The sequence below is a fragment of the Triticum urartu genome, chromosome 5A (genome assembly GCF_056163025.1).
Source record: "Triticum urartu cultivar PI428250 chromosome 5A, HENAU_Tu73, whole genome shotgun sequence".
Taxonomy (NCBI): Eukaryota; Viridiplantae; Streptophyta; class Magnoliopsida; order Poales; family Poaceae; genus Triticum; species Triticum urartu.
The window spans coordinates 27,103,981-27,126,430 of NC_141877.1; the positions used below are offsets into that span (position 1 = coordinate 27,103,981).

The following is a 22,450-nucleotide window of genomic DNA, read 5'->3' on the forward strand; positions in this document are numbered from 1 at the left end:
TACTCTATTAAAAGGAGGCCTTAATATCCCTTAGTTTCCACTAGGACCCCACTGCCACGGGAGTGTAGGACAAAATATGTCATGCAAGTTCTTTTCCATAAGCACGTATGACTATATTCGGAATACATGCCTAGATTACATTGATGAACTGGAGCTAGTTCTGTGTCACCCTAGGTTATGACTATTACATAATTGATCACATCCGGCATAATTCTCTATCACTGATCCAGTGCCTATGAGCTTTCCATATATTGTTCTTCGCTTATTTACTTTTCCATTGCTATTGTTATCATCGCTACAAAACACCAAAAATATTACTTTTGCTATCGTTACCTTTTGTTAACGTTACCACTACTATCATATTACTTTGCTACTAAACACTTTGCTGCAGATACTAAGTTTCCAGGTGTGGTTGAATTGAAAACTCAGGTGCTAATACTTGAGAATATTCTTTGGCTCCCCTTGTGTCGAATCAATAAATTTGGGTTGAATACTCTACCCTCGAAAATTGTTGCGATCCCCTATACTTGTGGGTCATCAAGACTATTTTCTGGCGCCGTTGCCGGGGAGCATAGCTCTATTCTTTAAGTCACTTGGGATTTATATCTGCTTATCATTATGAAGAACTTGAGAGATCCAAAAACCAAGATTTATCCCTCAACTACGAGGGGAGGTAAGGAACTGCCATCTAGCTCTGCACTTGATTCACCTTCTGTTTTGAGTAAGCTTGCGACACCTAAACCTGCTTCTGCTATTAATTCTGATATGTCGCATATTATTGATGATGCCACTTCTGCTATGCATGATACTTATGATGAAACTACTTCTATGCTTGATACTACTGTGCCACTTGGTGAATTTCTTGATGAACAACTTGCTAGGGCTAGAGAGAATGAAATTATTGAAACTGATAATACTAATGAAAGTGATGATGAAGGCTCTCCTAATAAATATGAATTACCTGTTGTGCCTGAGGGCTATGTTATGGATGAAGAAACTGCTAGAGATTTTCTTTCTTGGAATGATAGAAGTGATCTTAAGAAATTATTAGCTAAGCTTAAACAAAAAACTCTTAATGATAGAATGAAATATGATCCTGCTTATGCTACTTCACCTATCTTTGTTACTGATAAGGATTATGATTTCTCTATTGATCCTGATATAATTACTTTGGCTGAATCTGATCCTTTTTTATGGCTATGAATCTGAAACTGTTGTTGCACATCTTACTAAATTAAATTATATAGCCACCCTGTTCACTAATGATGAGAGAACTCGCTACTTTTACTCCTTAAAATATTTCCGTTCTCATTAAAGGGTGATGCTAAGATATGGTTTAATTCTCTTGATCCTGGTTGCGTGCGTAGTACCCAGGATATGATTTATTACTTCCCTGCTAAATATTTCCCTACTCATAAGAAACAAGCTGCCTTAAGGGATATATATAATTTTGTGCAAATTGAAGAAGGGAGTCTCCCATAAGCTTGGGGGGGCTTCTCCAGTTACTTAATGCTTTGCCTGATCACCCTCTTAAGAAAAACGAAATACTTGATATCTTTTATAATGGACTAACCGATGCTTCCAAAGATTACCTGGATAGTTGTGCTGGTTCTGTTTTCAGGGAAAGAACACCGCATGAAGCTGAAATTCTATTGAATAATATGTTGACAAATGAAAATAATTGGACACTTTCTGAGCCAGCTCCTGAGCCAACTCCTGAGCCTATTCCTAAACCAACTCCGAAGAAAAGAGGTGTTCTATTTCTCAGTCCTGAAGATATGCAAGAGGCAAAGAAATCTATGAAAGAAAAGGGTATTAAAGCTGAAGATGTTAAGAATTTACCTCCTACTGAAGAAATACATGGTCTTAATTTACCGCCTATGGAAGAAACACATGGTCTTGATAACCCGACACATGTAGTAAAGGTAAATTCTCTCTATAGATATGATAAAGCTGAAATCCCTCCTACTAAGTTTGCTAGCCAATGTTTGGATGAGTTTGACAACTTTATGGTTAAGCAAGAAGACTTCAATGCTTATTTTGGCAGACAATTGAAAGAAAATGCTCATATGATTGAACACCTGGGTGATTATATGTCTAGAGATAAAGGTGAACTTAAACTCATTAGTAAACATGCTTCTATGTTTACCACTCAAGTAGAACAAGTACTTAAAGCTCAAAATGATTTGCTCAACGAATTGAATAATAAGAATAATGACTATGTTGTTAGAGTGGCTACTAGAACTGGTAAAATGACTCAGGAACCTTTGTATCCTGAAGGCCACCCTAAGAGAATTCAGCAAGATTCTCAGAGAAATAATATAAATGCACCTAGTCCTTCTAAAAGGAAGAAAAAGAAAAATGATAGGACTTTGCATGCTTCTAGTGAACCTGTTATTGACACACCTGAGAATCCCAATGATATTTCTATTTCTGATGCTGAAACACAATCTGGTAATGAACATGAAACTAGTGATAATGTTAATGATAATGTTCATGTTGATGCTCAACCTAGTAATGATAATGATATAGAAATTGAACCTGCTATTGATCTTGATAGCCCACGATCAAAGAATCAACGTTATGATTAAAAATACTTTGTTGCTAGGAAGCATAGTAAAGAAAGAGAACCATGGGTTCTTAAACCCATGCCTTTTCCTCCTAAGCCATCCAAGAAAAAGGATGATGAGGATTTTGAGCGCTTTGCTGAAATGATTAGACCTATCTTTTTGCGCATCCGTTTGACTGATATGCTTAAAATGAATCCTTATGCTAAGTATATGAAAGATATTGTTACTAATAAAAGAAAGATACCGGAAGCTGAAATTTCCACCATGCTTGCTAATTATACTTTTAAAGGTGGAATACCTAAGAAACTAGGAGATCCCGGAGTACCAACTATACCATGCTCCATTAAAAGAAACTATGTTAAAACTGCTTTATGTGATATTGGAGCCGGTGTTAGTGTTATGCCTCTCTCTTTATATAATAGACTTGATTTGAATAAGTTGACACCTACCTAAATATCTTTGCAAATGGCTGATAAATCAACTGCTATACCTTTCGGTATTTGTGAGGATGTGCCTGTTGTAGTTGCAAACGTTACTATTTTAACGGACTTTGTTATTCTTGATATTCCCGAGGACGATAGTATGTCTATTATTCTTGGAAGACCCTTTTTCAATACTGCATGGGCTGTTATTGATTGCAACAAGGGCAATGTCACTTTTCATGTTAATGGTAATGAGCATACGGTACACTTTTCGAGGAAAAAACCTCAAGTACACATTATCAATTCTATTGGAAAAATTCCATCGATTATTTTTGGAGGTTTTTAATTTCCTCTTCCTACTGTCAAGAAGAAATATGATATTCTTATTGTTGGGGATGTCCATATCCCCGTTGAGGTAACCTAGTGTTATTCAAAAATTCTCCGGTTTCATGTTACTCGAAATGAGTTTGTTAACAAGACTTGATCAACCTTGCTAGTGGATTCCTTTTGATGATCATGAGATTGATGAATTTAGAAAACACAACTCTCTGTACCCTCCTTTTACTTGCTGTTATTTATACTAGTACACATGTTCGTGCGTTGCACTAGGCGAAAAAAATAGAACCTGTTTCCTCTGCCATTATGCACCATTTTATATCCAATTGTAATAAACGTCAACGATAATGTTAAACTTAAAATTTTCTTTTTAAAAATAGAAGGTAATGTTAACATAAAAATTGAAATACTTTTTTAAGAATAGTCAACATTTTTATGAAATTTGAACATTTCTTTGAAAAAGATCATTTTTCGAACATATGTTTTTCTTGCAAAGAATCCTTAATTAGGGGTAATAATATTTTTCTGTATAATATAATTTTGAAAATGTTTTTTTATATATTTTGCTGTAACTGATTTTTGTGCAACCTGCTTCAATAGCCAGTGTGCATCATTTTTATATCCAGTTTTCATAAACATCGATGATAAGGTTAAACACTAAAATTTTATTTTTTTGATAAAACTTAACATTTGCATAAAATTGAAATACTTTCCAAGGAAGAGTTAACTTTTTATGAATTTTTACATTTCTTTGAAAAAAATGATTTCTGAACAGATGTTTTTCTTGGACATTTTATGAACTTTTTGGGCTTGGCCCAAACGACTGGGACTACGCAAACACGCACGCTCTCAGAAAAAAGATACACTATCGTTGCGACACAAACTACACACATTGTCTCTGTTCCCGTTCCCTTCACTATCTCTAGTCGCCGCCGATGTCGCTGATCCCGCCGATCCCCCACTCCCCTTGTCTCTCCCCTCGAACCCTCTCATTCCCCTCGCGTTGTCTCATAGACAAACAACATACAAAGGAGCGAGCGCCCGTTGCCCCGATCCCTTCTGCCCCGCAGCCCTCGGGCGCCACTCCGACCGGAGAGTGCTGCCACGCCGGTGACGAACCCTTCTACACCGCCTCCTCATTCCTTCCCGTGCCCCTGTCCTTTCCCTCATGCCTCCTCTGCATTTGCGCGCCGGGCAAGCACAAGGCCGCCATTGGCCCGACCCACTACGGCCAAAAATAGTACTCCCTCCGTCCCGAAATATCTGTCGCTAGTGGTAAATTTACAAACAAATAAAAACCTGGAAGTTTTTGGGACACAACACAACCGGTAGTCCAGAGAATCATCAGTTCTCGCTGTCGCATCACTCACTCAACTCGCATCCACCATTCTGCCCGCACCCCCCGAATTTCTCCGCTGTCCCAGCGCCGGCGGGACGCCGTATGCCCCGGCAGAGCAAGCGCTGCTGCCGTCACATATGTCCGTCGAGCGCCGCTTCCGCCTACGCATTCGCCCGCCGCTGCCCCCGACGCATCTACCTGGCTCCAAAAAAGCTCATTTTTGGGTCCAAATTGGCTGATCTGGCAGCGGCGCTGGATCTGGTAGCGGCGAAGGCGGCCGGCAGGGAGGAGCAGGTCCTCCATGGCAGGCAGAGAGTGCACTGATAGATAGATGGAGTAATTTCACCTTTAATCCGTTGTGCTTCCCTTTCTCGACTTAATCTGCGGTGGTTCCAAATCTTCCTAAGAGTAATTGATGCCCAACATTCTCCGTCTCATTTTCATTGCTGCTTCTCTGGCCGCAGCATTCTGCGTCTCCTCGATGAGTAATCAATCCATGTTTAGAGTTATTTAGGAGTGCAGTATTTTCGCTAGTTCCTCATTGCTATAATTACTCCTGATTGTCACCCAGCTTCCAAGTTTCAGTCATTATTTCTGGAACTTTTCTGTAATTCGAGTACTATGATCATGTTTATCTTCTTAAGAACAAAGGAACGAGTGTGGGAGGACGATATCTCTGCTGCTTGTTGTACTTCAATATTCTAGATTGTTGTTTAAGTTCTTGGAGTAAATTCAGTGTTTAAACATTTTATTCTTGGCCACACCAATAACTATGTGAGTGTACTGTAATCCAAGAGATTGTTCTTCATTCTTCTTGCAGGTAATAGATTGTTACTATTACTGTTAAAGATGTGGCTCTCTCGGTGCTGCAGCTTCTTCCTCGTCGTGCAGGGACGGCGGCGACGAGCTTCTACCTCGGCTACAACCACCTAGGTCAGTTTCTCCTCTTCTCTATGGTGCCACAGATAGCTAGCACTGGACTTGTGACATGGTTCAATTCATGTATTGCTGCAATGATTTATTTCTGTTAACTGCTGGAGTACTTGTTCATCATCATTTCAACATCATGATGTACTCCTATTTTCAGCAAATTGTTCTGTTTAAATGTACCAGTAGTAATCTTGCAAAATGTCAGGAGTAACTTACAGTACTCCTAATATCAGGAGTAAATTTACAGCAAATTGTTCCTAATTACTATGGTCATTTAATTTGGAGTTGCTACTGATTCTATCTGTTTATAGCTATTTGGAGTAGGAGATTATATACCCTGAGTAGTTGTGACCAAAAATATAATTTCTGCAGCAAGTACAAATGTGCTAGAGTAATTCTTTGTATTGCTATGGACATATGGGTTATTTCTTTCTATTGCTATGTACAATATCTTGTGTAGCCAAAGTTCGCTCTCTTCTCAAATCTGACCATGTAGTGTAGTGACCAGTAGTAGTAATGTGGTGATTATCCAGTAGTAACAGATGTCTGTAAATGTTCAGTTAAAGCAACTTATAGCTTTGGGAATGTGCTTATTCAGATCACACAATAAGGAAAAAAGAACACTACCATTAAGGAATGCTACAGAAATGGCAGTGATACTGAAGGATCTGCTTATTCGGATAAGAATTCCAATTCCAAAACAAAAACCCCTTTCAAAAAAGGGGAGTAGGATTAGGGCAAACAAAAAGGCAAGGAGGAGTACACCTTGCTCCTGATCCAGAACATTAAAGGGACTGATAATGACCAGGTGAGGTAGGATTTGGGAACATGATGCCTTGATCGTTTTCGGACTGGATCCAGAGGCCGGAGCACCGTTTGCTTTCCCTGTTCAGTGTTCATGCTCGCTCTATCATTGGGGTTTATGGCCGTATGTACAGAGACATCATTATTTTCTGCATTTCTTTTTGGCATCAGATTATCAGAAGCATCTCCCACTCCCATGAATGTTGTTTCTTTTCTCTTCTTTTCCTTTTCTGCTTGATAACATGAGTACTACAGAAAAACATGAGTATTTGCTTGTTTGTAGTGATTTTCATGCATTACATTAATGCATAGACATCTTAGGCAAAGAATGTTTAATTCAGCAGTGTAGCAGCATTAGCTTGCTCCGTTGTATGCCGTATGCTCCGCTGTATACCAGGAGTACATGTTTATGGTCTTGCTGCATTAGTCTAACATGAGCTGGAATGGCATGATATATATGCATGATCCATGAATCAAAACATGACATTTGTTGATCATCTGGAACTAAAGTACCATACCCAAATAATCTTTTTCAATTTGAGCATTTGCTCCTTCAAATAATAATGTCAAAAGCACAACAAAATGCACTTTCATCAGTATCACCTTAATTGTGACTTTCTTTAGGTTCTTGTTCTTTCAACAGTATTCTTCAGATTCTTGCTCATGAGGTTCTTGTTCTGCAGGTTCTGCCATACAAGGAGCTCGGATAGGCACTAGAGGAGGTAGAGATTTTGATAAAAAAAATAGGGAAGCAACAACATTTCAGTTTGGGAAGGTTAGACTGCTGGAGTTGAAGCAGTTGTGGATTTCTTCAAGGCAAAAATAGAGCATTTCCACTTAGTGAGATGAAAAGGGTTAGCCTTTAGGTTTTGTTTCAGCATGCTTTTGATTGGTCACTCATGAGCACTAATTAGCCCGCACTACTCCCTCTCCATATGTATTAGAAATTCTAAAAAGACTTCATGCATGGGACGAATGTGTGCTCGGTGCGTTAGGTCCTGCTTGTTTTAATTTGAACAAGAAACCAACCCTGTACATCCAATGATTATGCCTTCCAATTTCATTGTTCCTCCTGTGATTATGCCTTCCTTTAATCCTGCTTTCCTTCCTTTAATCCCCCCTTCAATTTCATTGTTGCTCCTTTGATTATGCCTTCCTATCCGGCTTTCCTTCCTTTAACCCTTCCTTCCTTATTCTCAAGTCAGAGACTTTATTATTCTTTGCACACATCCTCCCTTCAATTTGATTCTTGCTCCTTTGATTATGCCTTCCTATCCGGCTTTCCTTCCTTATTCTCAAGTCAGAGACTTTATTATTCCTTGCACGCTTCACTCCTTAATTCCTGAGACAGCTCCTTGACGCCGAGAAAACTAAAAAGTGTATATAAATTGGGAGGATTTAATGTGAGGTGGCAAGGTGGGACTATTATGTACAAGAGTAATTTTCTAGCCTTGGCCAGGCCTTTAACCCTTTTGTTTTGTGGGCTATGGTCATTGGCTTAGTTGGGCTGTGCTTCTGCCTTTAAAATTGGTGATCGATATATGAAACCAGATCGATCGCTGACGTACCTGCAGGCAACAAAACGTTTCTGTAGCGAAGATAGTACCACCTCAGGTATATGTTTTAGATTCAAACTGAAAGCGTAAATTCACGGGAAGAAGCGTATTGTGATGGTGAACCCGGAGACTCAATCCGTGCTTTATTATTAGGGAGAGATTAAATAAAGCAAAAATAGTAATTTCTGTCTGTTTTCTGATTATGCATGCAATATAAAAATACCCCGAAAATAAAAGTTCTCCAAATGCCCTGAAATTTAAATATGATTTTTGCTGCAATATTTGAGAACACCTGGCACTGAGAACACAGTAGGGGAGCAAGCTCCTGGCCACGAGGGTCCACGGTGCGCGCACCCCCTCGGCGCGCCCCCCTGCCTCATGGGCCCACTGTGGCTCCCCTCTACTTATTCATGCACCCACACACTTCTTCCTCTCAAAAAAATCACCATCCAGCTCAAGCACGAGTTCTAGCTCATTTTGCTGCGATTTTCGATCTCCTTTCTCAAAGCACCTCTCAAAAAACTGCTTTGGGGGATTGTTCCTTGGTATGTGACTCCTCAATTCGTCCAATTAGTTTTTATTATAGTGCTTTATTCATTGCAAATTTTTGCTGCCTAGGTGACCATGTTCTTGATCTTGCATGTTAAATTTATATGGTTCCAAGTAGTTCTAATGCATGATATAGGCTCTAGGAACTTTTAGGAGTAGTTGCTATCAATTTTGTTGAGTTTGGTTTACTTTTATTTGAAGTTACTAAAAATTTCAGAAATTTTTCAGAGGAAGAAATATGTTTAGGAAAATGTACCAAGGTGGGTCTTCAAGGAAACAAGGACCCAGGCTTGCAATGCGTGATGCTGATAACGAGCCACCAAGGGACGCTCCAGTGCAGCCTTCTGAATGGCCCTCAGAGGACTTCATGGATCGAGTAGGAATTAAGGAAGAATTTAACGCATATTTGCGTAACGCTGATCTTGTGAGCTTCGAGCACTACTAGGAAAAGGGCTAAAGATGAAATTGACACTAATGGCGCACCAGAGAAGTGGTGCGCCACTACTATATACTAATGGCGCAACATGTGGAGATGCGCCATTAGTGTGGAAGACACTAATGGCGCACCAGGAACATGGTGCGCCACTAGTAACAAAATGTTTTTTTTTCATTTTTTCAAACATACTAATGGCGCATCCGGGCAGAGTGCGCCATTGGCGCACCAGCCATAGAGTGCGCCACTACTGTATTTTTTTTACTTTTTTGCAAAACTACTAATGGCGCACCATTGCATAGTGTGCCATTACTTGTTTAAACTAGTAATGGCGCACTGTGCCACGGTGCGCCATTAGTATAAAAATTATTTTTTTTTAACTTTTTTGCAAAACTACTAATGTCGCATGTCTTTGTGGTGCGCCATTAGTATGTTGGGTTACTAATGGCGCATGGCTGTGTGGTGCGGCATTAGTAACCTGGGACCAGCTATATATTTTTGGACAGCCACACCTACACACTCACTTTCCCCACTTCATTCCCCCCACCTCCTTCTCTAAGCTTGTCGGCTGCCTCCTCCTCCTCACCTCATTTGCACCATAGATTCACCAAAATTAAGTGTTGAAATTACCTTTTTTTGATAGGTAAGTAAGGGGAAAGCTATCTTCATGTTGTAGATCTACTTTTTTTCTCCCTAGCTCGCTCCAACAACGTGCACATGCACTTTTTGTGGCCTAGCTAGATCTATGTATGTTTGCGGTGTTGCATATGTTTGTGGTGTTGCATATATGTTTGTGTTTGAAGGTACCGGTATTTGAAATGCGATAGTTGCCAATATTTTGCCAGAATGTTGATTCATTTCTGTTTCGGCGAGATTTTTGGCACTATGCATTCTTTTTGGTCCTATTTTTAGGGAAAGTCATGCCAAATTTTTTCTTTGTTCTAAAATATCGTTTTGCTCTACCCCGCAGGCGACCATGGTCCGCACGATGACCGAAGGCATCGTGAATAGGTTTTTGAGCTCCGCGAAGGCCGAGATGCTTCAAAAGAACGAGACGGAGATAAGATGTCCGTGTCGAAGATGCAAGCTGAAGAGCCTTATTGCGGACCCGGATTCCGGGCAGGTGCGGAACCACCTGCTCTTGCGTGGTTTCATGGATGGCTATCGGTGGCAAGGTGATGAAGATGACTATGAAGTCGTCCATGGGGGCCGGGCAAGAAATGAGGAAGGGCAGCAAGACAACCACCGCGGCTCGGGCGGGCGAGAAGACCAAGAATCTCCAGGACATGATCACGACGGTGATGCTGTACACAGTCATCATGTAGAAGATGCCGGACATGATGATGAGGAAGATGCCGGAGCAGACGAAGGGCATGATCATGAAGATGAAGATGCCGGCGGAGCAGACGACGATGGACCATCGATGGGCTGGGTGCAGGACCCTCATATTCAAGAGCTGCTTCTCAAGCAGACGGATAACGCAAGAGCTGCCGCCCGAGAGAAAGCCAAGCTGGATCAACTGGAGATAGATGCGGTTACTCCATTGTATGAAGGATGCAGACCCGAGGATAACCGCCTGGAAGTAACGCTCATGGCTCTGGAGATGAAGGTAAAACACAAAATGACCGACGCATGCTTCGACGAGAACATGTCATTCTAGCATGAACGTCTTCCCAAGGGGAACAAGTGCCTAACCAGTTTTGAGGAGGCGAATAAAGTTGTGTGTCCTCTGGATTTACCGCACGTGAAATACCATGTGGGCATGAACAATTGCATCATTTATCGGGACGAGCACGCGGAGTCTACCATATGTCCGGTGTGCGGCGTCACTCGATACAAGAAGAGGAAGAATGCTCCTTGAAAAGTGGTGTGGTACTTTCTGATCACTCCTCGTCTGCAGCGGTATTTCGCGGACCCTAAGGTAGCAAAGCTCCTGCGTTGGCACGCGGATAGGGAGGAGGAGAAGCGAGAAGATGACGCAAATGACCCGGAGATAAATAAAAAAAGACAAGATGTTGAGTCACCCTAAGGATGGGAGCCAGTGGCAAGCGTTGAACTTCGAACACCCAGAATTTGGGAAGGATCCAAGGAACATCGTGCTAGGCACGAGCACCGATGGAGTCAATCCGTTTGGCAGCTAGAGAAGCACACATAGCACCTGGCCTGTGTTTGTGTGGATGTACAACCTTCCCCCCTGATTGTGCATGAAGAGGAAGTACATTCACATGAGTATGCTTATTGAAGGGCCGAAACAACCAGGGGATGACATCAATATGTATCTAGGGCTGCTGAAAGAGGAGCTAGACACGCTGTGGAAAATGCCAGCCAACACGTGGGACACCATAGAGAAAGAATATTTTCCTATGAGGGCCGCATTTCTCACGACGGTGCACGACTATCTCGGTTACGGATATGTCGTGGGGCAGGTGGTCCACGGATTTTCTGGATGCGTCAGGTGCATGGATGACACAATGTATCGCCAGCTAGATAGAGATCCCGGGTCTTCAAAAACCGTGTTCATGGGATATCGAAGGTGGCTTCACGACGATGACCCATGGAGGAAACGCAAGGATCTGTTCGATGGTGAAACCGAACCCCGAAGACGCCCGCGTACGAGGAGCGGCGAGGAAATAGACGGGATGTTGAAAAATTGGAAAGATTTCCCACTGCCGGGAAAGAAGCAAAAGGCGCCAGAGCCACTGCTGAAGGTATGGAAAACGAGGTCTCTTTTCTGGGACTTGCCGTACTGGAAGATCCACCGTGTGCCTCACAGCTTTGATGCCATGCATATCATGAAGAAAGTGTGCGAGAGTCTGCTTGGTACCCTGCTCAACATGCCAGAGAGGACCAAAGATGGGCCGAAAGCAAGGGTAGACTTGAAACCAATGGGCATCAGGCAGGAGCTTCACGCTAATGATGATGATGATGATGATGATGATGAGGCGAAGCAGGACACAGAAAGTCGTCGCAAAGGCAAAAATGCCAAGAAGACGGGAAATGACTACCGTCCCGCGTGCTTCACTCTAAGTCAGGAGGAGATCGAGCAGTTTTTCACCTGCCTCGTAGGAGTAAAACTTCCTTATGGTTACGCAGGGAAGATAAGCAGATACCTAGACCCAGCGAAGCAGAAGTTCAGCGGGATGAAGTCTCACGACTGTCACGTGCTGATGACGCAGATACTTCCAGTTGCAATCCGTGGGATCATGGATGCGCACGTCCATGAAACGCTATTTGTCCTATGCAACTTTTTTGATGTCATCTCTCGGAAGTCGGTTGGCGCGAGGCAACTCAGAAGGCTACAGGAAGAGATCGTGGTGATACTATACGAGCTTGAGATGTACTTCCCGCCCGCATTCTTCGACGTTATGGTGCATCTGCTGGTCCATATCGTGGAGGATATCATCCAACTCGGGCCGACGTTCCTGCACAGCATGATGCCGTTCGAAAGGATGAATGGTGTCATCAAAGGAGACGTTCGCAACATGTCACGTCCAGAGGGAAGCATAGCCAGGGGCTTTCTGACCGAAGAGTGCATCTCCTACTGCACGAATTATCTAGGCATCGAGAACCACGTTGGTCTGCCTGTCAACAGGCACCTGGGCAGGCTCGCTGGATGGGGTCACCGTGAGGGTCGCGCGAAATGCATGTCGACTTCGAGGGTCGACTCGCCGACTTTGAAAGAGCAAACCTAGTCATGCTACAACACATAGACGTGGTCGATCCTTGGGTGGTAGAGCACAAAACCTTTATTGATAAGACGTACAATGACCGGGGCCAACAGAGGACGGACGGAGATATAATAAAAGAGCACAACTCATGTTTCACGCGTTGGTTCAAGCAGAAGCTTCTGTCGTACCCTTTACATGAGGATTCTTCCGCGGAAGAACAACTCATATTCGCCTTGTCACAGGGCGCCGAGCACAACCTGATGACCTATGAGGCGTACGATATCAACGGCTACACATTCTACACCGAGGACACGGACATGAAGAGCGATGGTTATTAGAACTCCAGGGTAACAATGGATCCTACACCGGTAACGATGAGGACAGATACTACGGAAGGATCGAGGAGATCTGGGAGCTGAGCTACGATGGAGAGAATGTCCTGATGTTCCGTGTCAGATGGGCCAAGAGCGTCCTAAAAGAAGACCGGCATTTCACCACCATGGTTATACCCGAAGCCAAATCCAAGACCGCGGGCGCAAACGTCACCGCAAAAAATGAGCCATGGGTACTGGCTTCCCAAGTGGACCAATGCTTCTTCATTACCGACCCGTCAAAGCCCAGTGGTGTTGTCGTGAGGAGAGGCAAAAGGAAGATCATCAGAATGGATGGAGTAGCCAATGAGCAATACTTCGACAAGTACGGCGACCCGAAGATCGAACATGACGACGACGATGAAGTAGCAGCATACACCACAAGAAGAAGCAAGACCACCCTACCTAAAGGACGTCCATTCCACAGAAGAACTCCATTTGCGAAAAAGAAGGGCAAGAAGATTATGAACAGATAGCTAGCTAAGATCAACTGTATTTAAATCGTAGTCTTGATTTCTCAGTTGTATTTCATGGGCACTTTTTGATATCATGAATATTTTTAAATTTCATGGGCACTTTTTGATATCATCGACTGTATTTAAATCGTAGTCTTCATTTCTTGATCCCCTTCCATCTCGATCTCGATTCCCCCTCCATCTCGATCTCGATGCCCCTTCATCTCGATCGCTATACCCCTCCATCTCGATCTCGATCCCACCCGCACCCTCCCCCGCTAGCTCCACCGCCGCCGACGACCCACCGCACCCTCCCCCGCTCCACCGCCGCCGACGAGCACCCCCCGCACCCTCCCCCGCTCCACCACTGCAGACGAGCACCCCCCGCACCCTCCCCCGCTCCACCGCCGCCGACGAGCACCCCCCGTTTCATATTCATATTCATTTTTTAAAAAAATAATAAAAAAATGTAGACTACAATTATTGTTAAACAACAATTATTACTGTTTTTATAAAAAAATATTACTGTTTCACATTCATATTCATTTTCTAAAAAATTATTACATGCAACAAAAAATAAAAATAAATTACTTATGGCGCACCTCTGGCTGGTGCGCCATTGCTATTTATAAAAAAAAGATTACTAATGGCGCACCGACCGCTGGTGCACCATTAGTAAGATTCCCCCCCTAGCTAATTCCCTCCCTCTCGCCAGATCCCCTTCGTCCCTCTCCCTCGCCAGATTCACTTCCCCCCGCTGCCTCGACCCACGCCGCCGCCGCCCCCGCGCCTCCGCCGCCCCTGCGCCCCCACCACTGCAGCTCCTGCCCTGCCCTCCGTCGCCGTCGCCGACAGCCCCTGCCCTCCGTCTCCGTCGCCACCCCCAGTCAGCCCCTGCCCTGCCCCCCATCGCCGTCTTCGAGGAAGGGCTCGGGGAAGCAAGAAGGCGCCGCGGCCTCCTCGACGCGCCGCCTCCTCCTTGACGCGCTGCCTCCTCGACGCGCCGCCTCCTCCTCGACGCGCCGCCGCCCGCCGCCTCCTCGACGCCGGCGCCCTCCTACCGCAGCCTACCGTTATCCCACAGGTGATTCCTCACCTCTCCCCCTTCCCCTCCTTCCCCCTAGGCTACCTCCCGCGAGTACCACAGCCCTCTTCCCCCTCTTCCCCCTCTTGATTTCCTTCTGATGTGTTCTAGGGTTAGCAAACGTCAGCAAATTTATAGTAGAAGATGTGTTCTAGGGTTATGTTACGCAAATTGTATCATCTTGCCACTTAAGTCAGCCTTCCCTTTAAGCAGAAAATTCGGTTAGGAGCTACTGTTAGGAGCTACTGTCAAAAACTTGTGTGAATGAAAATTCAGTTAGGAGCCTTCCCTTAAATAGCTTTGCTTGCAGAAGTTGAGATCACACAATTGCTTCATGTGAATGAGAAAAATCTGTGTGGGTCTTAGAATCATGTAGCAACTAGAATAAAAGGTACAGCAATAGTCAAACTAGAATCTTATATAGTTTCTAGTTCAAATATACCCCCCGACACTAACATATATCAGAGTTATGGACATGAGTGGAGCTTGATCAAATCTGTCTTTATTATTCAGCAAATTCAGTTTATAAATTCCTTTGTTTCCAGACAAATGATTTGAAGCGATGATGATCCCAATGGCATATCATTAGTGGCTATTTGGCTATCAGAAAAGCAAGAGACACTAAGAATGATCTGCATATTGTTTGCTGAGTTTTGGAGAACATACTGTATTCACTCTAAGAAATAATTCTGGAAACAACACTCATTTTTTGCATGGCCTGGCAAGCATGTAGGAGTTCTCACTTGTTTTAAAAAAACCGCATATAGCTCTCACTTAAACCAGTAGCTCCATGGTTAAAAATAAAAACAATAATATAAGTTTTCTATTTTCTAAGTAAAAAACCCCACATATGCACCAGGATGTGATCTGCATACTTGTGAAATTTCATTTATAATGCTATTATAGAATCATGTATTGTGCTGTGCCTAAGTTATATAGGCTCATTCTAGCTAAAAGTCTTTGATATTCCCATTCCAAGAACTTAACTGTTGAAGTGACAGAAATTTGCCATGGTGCATATAGTAAAAACAATGCCATGATCTGTAAAATACATTTGTCATGCTCCATGAAAGTAAATTGCCATGGTCCAAATGTAGCAGAAGTTTCAAGTAGTGTTTTGTTTCTGTGTTTGAATAGGCAGCAAACTTTCTATTCTTTCTGTGTTTGTACAGACTTGCTAAACTATTGATGATTTTTTTTTGGGTGACCTATTATATTTGGAATGGAAGCTCACATAAGTTGAGCTGATTTTTGTCCATATGAATATAGAGGACCATATGGTCTGTGGCTGTGTTTTGTCTCCAGCCATTGTGTCGTGATGAATTTGCAGGTACCCCGAGAGGCCCTTGAGTTTGCCAGAATGTCGATTAACTTCCGTTCTAGCAAATTCGGGTACTCCATATGTCCTATTTTCAGCAAAGGTCATGCTGAAATTTTCCGTGAATTTTAGCATGACTTTGCTAAAAATAGGACATATGGGGTACTTGCGACTAATGCATGGGCCGGGGTATCTTAGTACTTAGTTAAGTAGGATCAACTGCCCCGCCATTCTTGCTGCATTAAACCATAGGTGGCAATAGAGCCAAGTGATTAGGCCCAACTTAGAATTCTCCTTAGCATCGATAAACCCTAGATGATAAACCCAACATAGGTGGCAATAGAGCCAAGTGATTAATACGCTTAGGCTTTTAGGGTGCCTCGGGGTCGACAAACCCTAAATGATAAAAGCTTAGCTTTTAGGATGCCTCGGCGTCGAAAAACCCTAAATGATGAGACCATGATCTTGTTCCTTGACAATAACCGACTTTTTGACCAAACTTTTTTCCTATTTAGAGCGAAACATGGCCCACAACGATGAGGCCGGCGGTTCGGGCGGCAAGAAATTCTGGGAGCTGTCCCAGGAGTTGGAGGAAGAACCTCACCGCTATGAGGACGCCATGGAAGACACCGATCCTGACTACACAACCCCTAGTGGCGTCGGGGATGACACCACTGATGATGGCGCCGCGGATGCCACCACTGATGATGGCAGCGCACGCACAGATGGCAGCCAACCGAAGAGGCAACGGAAGGAATGGCGCCCGAACGTGCTCGGCACCGTCAGGGAGGAATTTACTGAAGTGAACTCCGACAGGCATCCGACGGCTCCCAAACACGTAGTCAAGGGGTACACGGTTCAGTTCGGGTGCATTCTCCGGAGCACCGTCTCGATCAACACCGAGAACCTAAGGCATAAGGACCGAGGGAATTTGCGCAGCCTCCTCTTCACGAAGCTGCACGAACGATACAAGTTCCCCGCTGAGTTTGCAAACACACGCCTCTCGGGGAATAAAGTGAATGGTGCCGCCCTCACGAGGATGAGCACGTCCCTGTCTACTTGGAAAAGCACTATGAAGGCAATGATTGACAAAGGTGATAGTTATGAGAAGATCAAGGCGGAATATCCTTTGATGAGCGAAGATGACTACAAGGAGTTCAAGATCAAGTGCGAGAGCCCCGCAACCTCCGAATCAAGTCAGTGGGGGAAAGAAATGCGGCAGTTGAACTTAGGGGTCCACCAACTCGGTCCCGGCAGTTACAGAGTGGCGGAGCCTATATGGGCCAAGGAGGACGCGGAGCATGCCAAGCAAGGCCTACCGCCCTGCTTCGAGAAATACCGTGACAAGCAGACCAGGAACTTTCTCAGGGCCCGGTACAAGGAGGACCCGGTAACAAAGGAGCTTACCACGGATCCGAAGACCAAGGCGCTTGAGCTTGTTCTGGTAAGGAATACACCCCCGCGTAATTAGCTCCATATGGTTGCATTCCAATTAATCCCCCAATATTTCTAAATGGTTCACGTTCCTTCCGCGGGACAAAGAAAGCATTAGCACGGGGTCGTCTCAGAGCTCCCCTTTTGACACCCCTTTGAATAGGGCGTTGAACGTAATGTAAAACAGGGATAAGCTCAATAAGCCTTCGTCAGCTGGTCGTGTGGCCGGCAAAGGCTTGTCCACAAAATGGTCGTCATACTATACCGCTGGTGGGTGAAAGGAGAAAAAGACCAACTCAGAAAGCCAGTTCCGCGAGGTTGAAGCACTCAAGGCACAAGTGGCGCGGATTCCAGAGCTTGTCCAAGAGCAAGTGGAACAACAACTGGGAACGAAGCTCAATGGCATGGTGCCTACGTTGATTCATGGGCTGACGATGTGGATTGCGGGCGGCCAACAGGGGCCTCCCCCGGTTCCCAGCTTCACGGCCAGCAACTCGCACAGCGCGCAGGCGGCGCCATTGGTGTCTCCGGCGGCACCATTGGTGTCTCCTGCGGAGGCGGTATACGTGTCTCCGGCGCCGGCACGGGCATTGGAGCTTAATGCACCCGGGTGTACGCCGGCCGGCACCTCGCCAGCAAGCGGCCCCTCCGTCAGTTGCACGCCCACCGTTGGCGGTGCCTCGACATTAGCCGAGCTCGACGGCATCACGGTAACTAAGCCTCTCGGCCGATGACTTCATCTCCTTGCCTTTGACTGGGCATCCCTGACGCCCTACATGTTTTAGCAGGGCGCCGCCGACGTTCCTTGCACTCTCCTGCACTTCGTGGGCGGCGAGTTGGTCGATGTCGCCAAGGGCAGAATCGTTCAACCGAGCAACCCCGTGTTCCACGGTAATCCGATGCCACCCACAATGTATAGGGTTGAAGTGGTTCGGGTGCTGCCAGGCTGCGACAAGCTGTTACCTCCGATTTGACCCGCTGGGGCCGACGAAGAAGATGAGATGATCCTCAGCGCCTGCGTAAGTTGGCCCCTGCTTTGGCCGAAGAGCCAGATTCGTTTGGGGCGGGGGACACCACCCCACAGACAAGACCGCCAGTCATGCCGGCGCCAAGCCATGGCAAGAATGCCGCAACGCTACCGGACATGCCGGACATCCCTATGGCACAGGATCCGGACATGCATATGGCACAAGATCCGGACGACGACGACAACGGTACATTTACCAACATCGATAAGTACTTTGCCGAACATGGGTACGATGACGAGTTCTGCGGGCCTCCTTCTCAAGAACCCAACCAAGACGACTGCGATCTAGCTGGTACGTCGGAGAAACACAGTTGCAACAAGCGTCGTCTGGCGTTCAGTTCCCAGGAGACGCCTCCAGCTGCCGCCTTCACCGAGCCTCAGATAGCTGAGGTGCGAAATATTATCAACCCCAACATGCTCAAGAAGGCGGTCTTTGAGTAGAACTCGGTCCCATTACAACAGATCAAGAAGAAGAGCCGGAAACGGCAGACTAAAAAGGGCGCCGGTGCGAGCCAGCCGGCACCGAGTATGATCCGTGCTCAGGACGGGCCACCTTCACCTAAGGATATCTCGAGGAGGGTGCATGTGGCGGGTAGGTCGATGCTACTGACAAATATGCTCAATGCTGCAACCGGAGCTATGCGGAGTCTGCACGACAGTGTTCTTTCTTTGGAGAAGCAGCGTCTAACAGAGAATGATGTGGCATACCTGGTTTTCATGGCCAAGGTGCCAGAGGGCAAGGGCGTTGTGGATGGCGATATCGGGGGTACGATCGTCCTGCGGTTTGATGACATCTTTGCTATGTTTAACCTTCATCCGCTGCACTACACCTTCGTTCGGCTGTTTTTGCTGAGTATGGAGATGCGGATCATCAGAGACAAGACCCCGGACATCGTGATCGTCAACCCCTTCTACATGCGTGCCAAGCTCTTGAGCAGCGCTGGGGACCACCAAGTCGCGAGTTCACACCTCGAAGGCGTCATTCTGGCAAACCCAGATAAGGATAACTTCCTTGTGGCTTACTTTCCCGAGTAAGTCATCCCTTAACGGCCCCATAACATATGATTTCTTAGATTTTGATCGTTCTTTTTTCTTCTAACATTCCGTGTTCTGTGCAGTGACACACATTGCACACTCATCCTCTTAAGCCCGAAATATTCCATGGCCACGTATTTCGACCCGAACCGTAACTCCAAGATAGACTACACAAATATCAAGAAAGTTCTTGATGATGTTCTCCCCGGCTACACAAAATCTGGAGGCACCTTCACCAGGGCAGTTCGTAAGTACGGCAAGCACGTGTTCGCCCACAATACGACGTTCTGCTGTGTCAAGCAGCCGCCTGGCGGTCAGAAGGATCCCTACTACGCCCTCCATCACATGCGGGCGATCGTAAGGGACCATCATCACCTTCTGCTACCAAATAATCTCAAAGATTGGGCCACGAGCTTGTCGGCAATCCAGGACGCGGACATCAGACAAGAATTCTTTCGCATCCAGTCGGAGTTTGTGGACATCATCCATCAAGATGTCCTTCATACCTCAGGGCAGTTCTACCTCAGATATGAACCGTCCAACAGGGAGATAGACGGAACACTACAAATGCAGGCTGACAACGCCCGCGATTTCATGACCATCACGACAGATGGCGGCTTCATCCACGCTCCGGTCCGATGAGTCGAGTCGATAGTAGGAAACATGTGTAGTTCTGAAACATTGATTGGCTCATGTTGTAATTAAACTTTAATGAACTTGTATGTCTCTTTGGTTTGGACAGTCGTTCAACTTAGATGTAATCAATGCTATTTATTAGTAGGACCATGAATCGTGCTATTAATGTCATGTCTTGCTTTTCTCTTCCAATCCTTTTGTTTCATACTTATATATTGCTTATGTATGTATTGTCTGTTGTTTGGCTTGTGCGTAGAGATGCCGTCGTATGTCGTGTACAAGGGTAAGGTTCCCGGAGTCTACGACGACTGGGAGGAGTGTCAGAGACAGGTTCACCATTTCAGCGGTAACAGTTACAAAGGGTACACCACTAGGGCGGAGGCGGAATCTAGATACGCCCGCTATCTAGCGGGAGAGAGGAGGGAGCCTTGGAGGAACCGGATGAAGACCAGTTTCATCGCGATGATGCTCATCGTGATGACCGCAGATCTCTTCTATGTGATGGTAGTTTAGATGATCGATATCGACTTGTAATGTGAAGACAAATTTGATACTCGCGGTCTCGAGACTTTTAATGTTTTATCTTTGTCGGTCTTTTGAATTCGGAGATTAATATGATGAATTGTATTCGGAGACTAATCTTCTATTGTATTCGATGAATCTGTTGTTGTTGTGTGCTACTGTCTATATTCTGTCAAATAATATATTTTGTAACCTGTGCAAAAATCAGAAAAGTAAAAAAAATAAAACCTAATATTCATACTAATGGCGCATCACTACAGAGTGCGCCATTAGTAGGCCAAAGTATACTAATGGCGCATCACCAAACAGTGCGCCATTAGTATGCCAAGTATACTAATGGCGCATCCACCCGCAGTGCGCCATTAGTGTGCGAAAGCACATGGTTAAATATGGCCCCTGGGGGGCATACTAATGGCGCATGGTGTTCTATACTAATGGCGCACTAGGTGGTGCGCCATTAGTTGTTGGAAATATGCCCTAGAGGCAATAATAAATTGGTTATTATTATATTTCCTTGTTCATGATAATCGTTTATTATCCATGCTAGAATTGTATTGATAGGAAACTCAGATACATGTGTGGATACATAGACAACACCATGTCCCTAGTAAGCCTCTAGTTGACTAGCTCGTTGATTCAATAGATGGTTATGGTTTCCTGACCATGGACATTGGATGTCGTTGATAACGGGATCACATCATTAGGAGAATGATGTGATGGACAAGACCCAATCCTAAGCCTAGCACAAGATCATGTAGTTCGTATGCTAAAGCTTTTCTAATGTCAAGTATCATTTCCTTAGACCATGAGATTGAGAAACTCCCGGATACCGTAGGAGTGCTTTGGGTGTGCCAAATGTCTCAACGTAACCGGGTGGCTATAAAGGTACACTACAGGTATCTCCGAAAGTGTCTGTTGGGTTGGCACGAATCGAGACTGGGATTTGTCACTCCGTGTAAACCAAGAGGTATCTCTGGGCCCACTCGGTAGGACATCATCATAATGTGCACAATGTGATCAAGGAGTTGATCATGGGATGATGTGTTACGGAATGAGTAAAGAGACTTGCCAGTAACGAGATTGAACAAGGTATCAGGATACCGACGATCGAATCTCGGGCAAGTATCATACCGCTAGACAAAGGGAATTGTATACGGGATTGATTAAGTCCTTGACATCGTGGTTCATCTGATGAGATCATCGTGGAGCATGTGGGAGCCAACATGGGTATCCAGATCCCGCTGTTGGTTATTGACCGGAGAGGTGTCTCGGTCATGTCTACATGTTTCCCGAACCCGTAGGGTCTACACACTTAATGTTCGATGACGCTAGGGTTATAGGGAAAGTATGTACGCGGTTACCGAATGTTGTTCGGAGTCCCAGATGAGATCCCGGACGTCACGAGGAGTTCCGGAATGGTCCGGAGGTAAAGATTGATATATAGGAAGTATGGTTTTGGCCACCGGAAGTGTTCCGGGCATCACCGGTAGTGTACCGGGACCACCGGAGGAGTCCGGGGGTCCACCAGGTGGGGCCACCAGCCCCGGAGGCCTACATGGGCCAATAGTGGGAAGGGACCAGCCCCTAGGTGGGCTGGGGCGCCTCGCACCAAGGCCTAAGGCGCCTCCAAGAGAGGAGGGGGGCAAACCCTAGGGCAGATGGGCCCTAAGGCCCACCCCAGGTGCGCCTCCCCCTCTCCCCCTTGTGGCCGCCACCCAGATGGGATCTGGGGGCTGCCGCCACCCCTAGGGAGGGAACCCTAGGTGGGGGCGCAGCCCCTCCCCTTCCCCTATATATACTTGAGGTATTGGAGGCTGCAAGACACACGAGATCCTCTCCCTCTTGGCGCAGCCCTACCTCTCTTCCTCCTCGTCTCTCGTAGTGCTTAGCGAAGCCCTGCTGGAGTCCTGCGCTCCTCCACCACCACCATGCCGTCATGCTGCTGCTGGATGGAGTCTTCC

The 22,450-nt window shown here is 45.5% G+C and overlaps 1 pseudogene; it reads left to right on the top strand.

The window, feature by feature from the left end:
* The first annotated feature begins 1,661 nt into the window (after positions 1 to 1,661).
* LOC147967715 (uncharacterized) lies at positions 1,662 to 3,416 on the top strand (annotated as a pseudogene).
* The last annotated feature ends 19,034 nt before the right edge of the window (positions 3,417 to 22,450 follow it).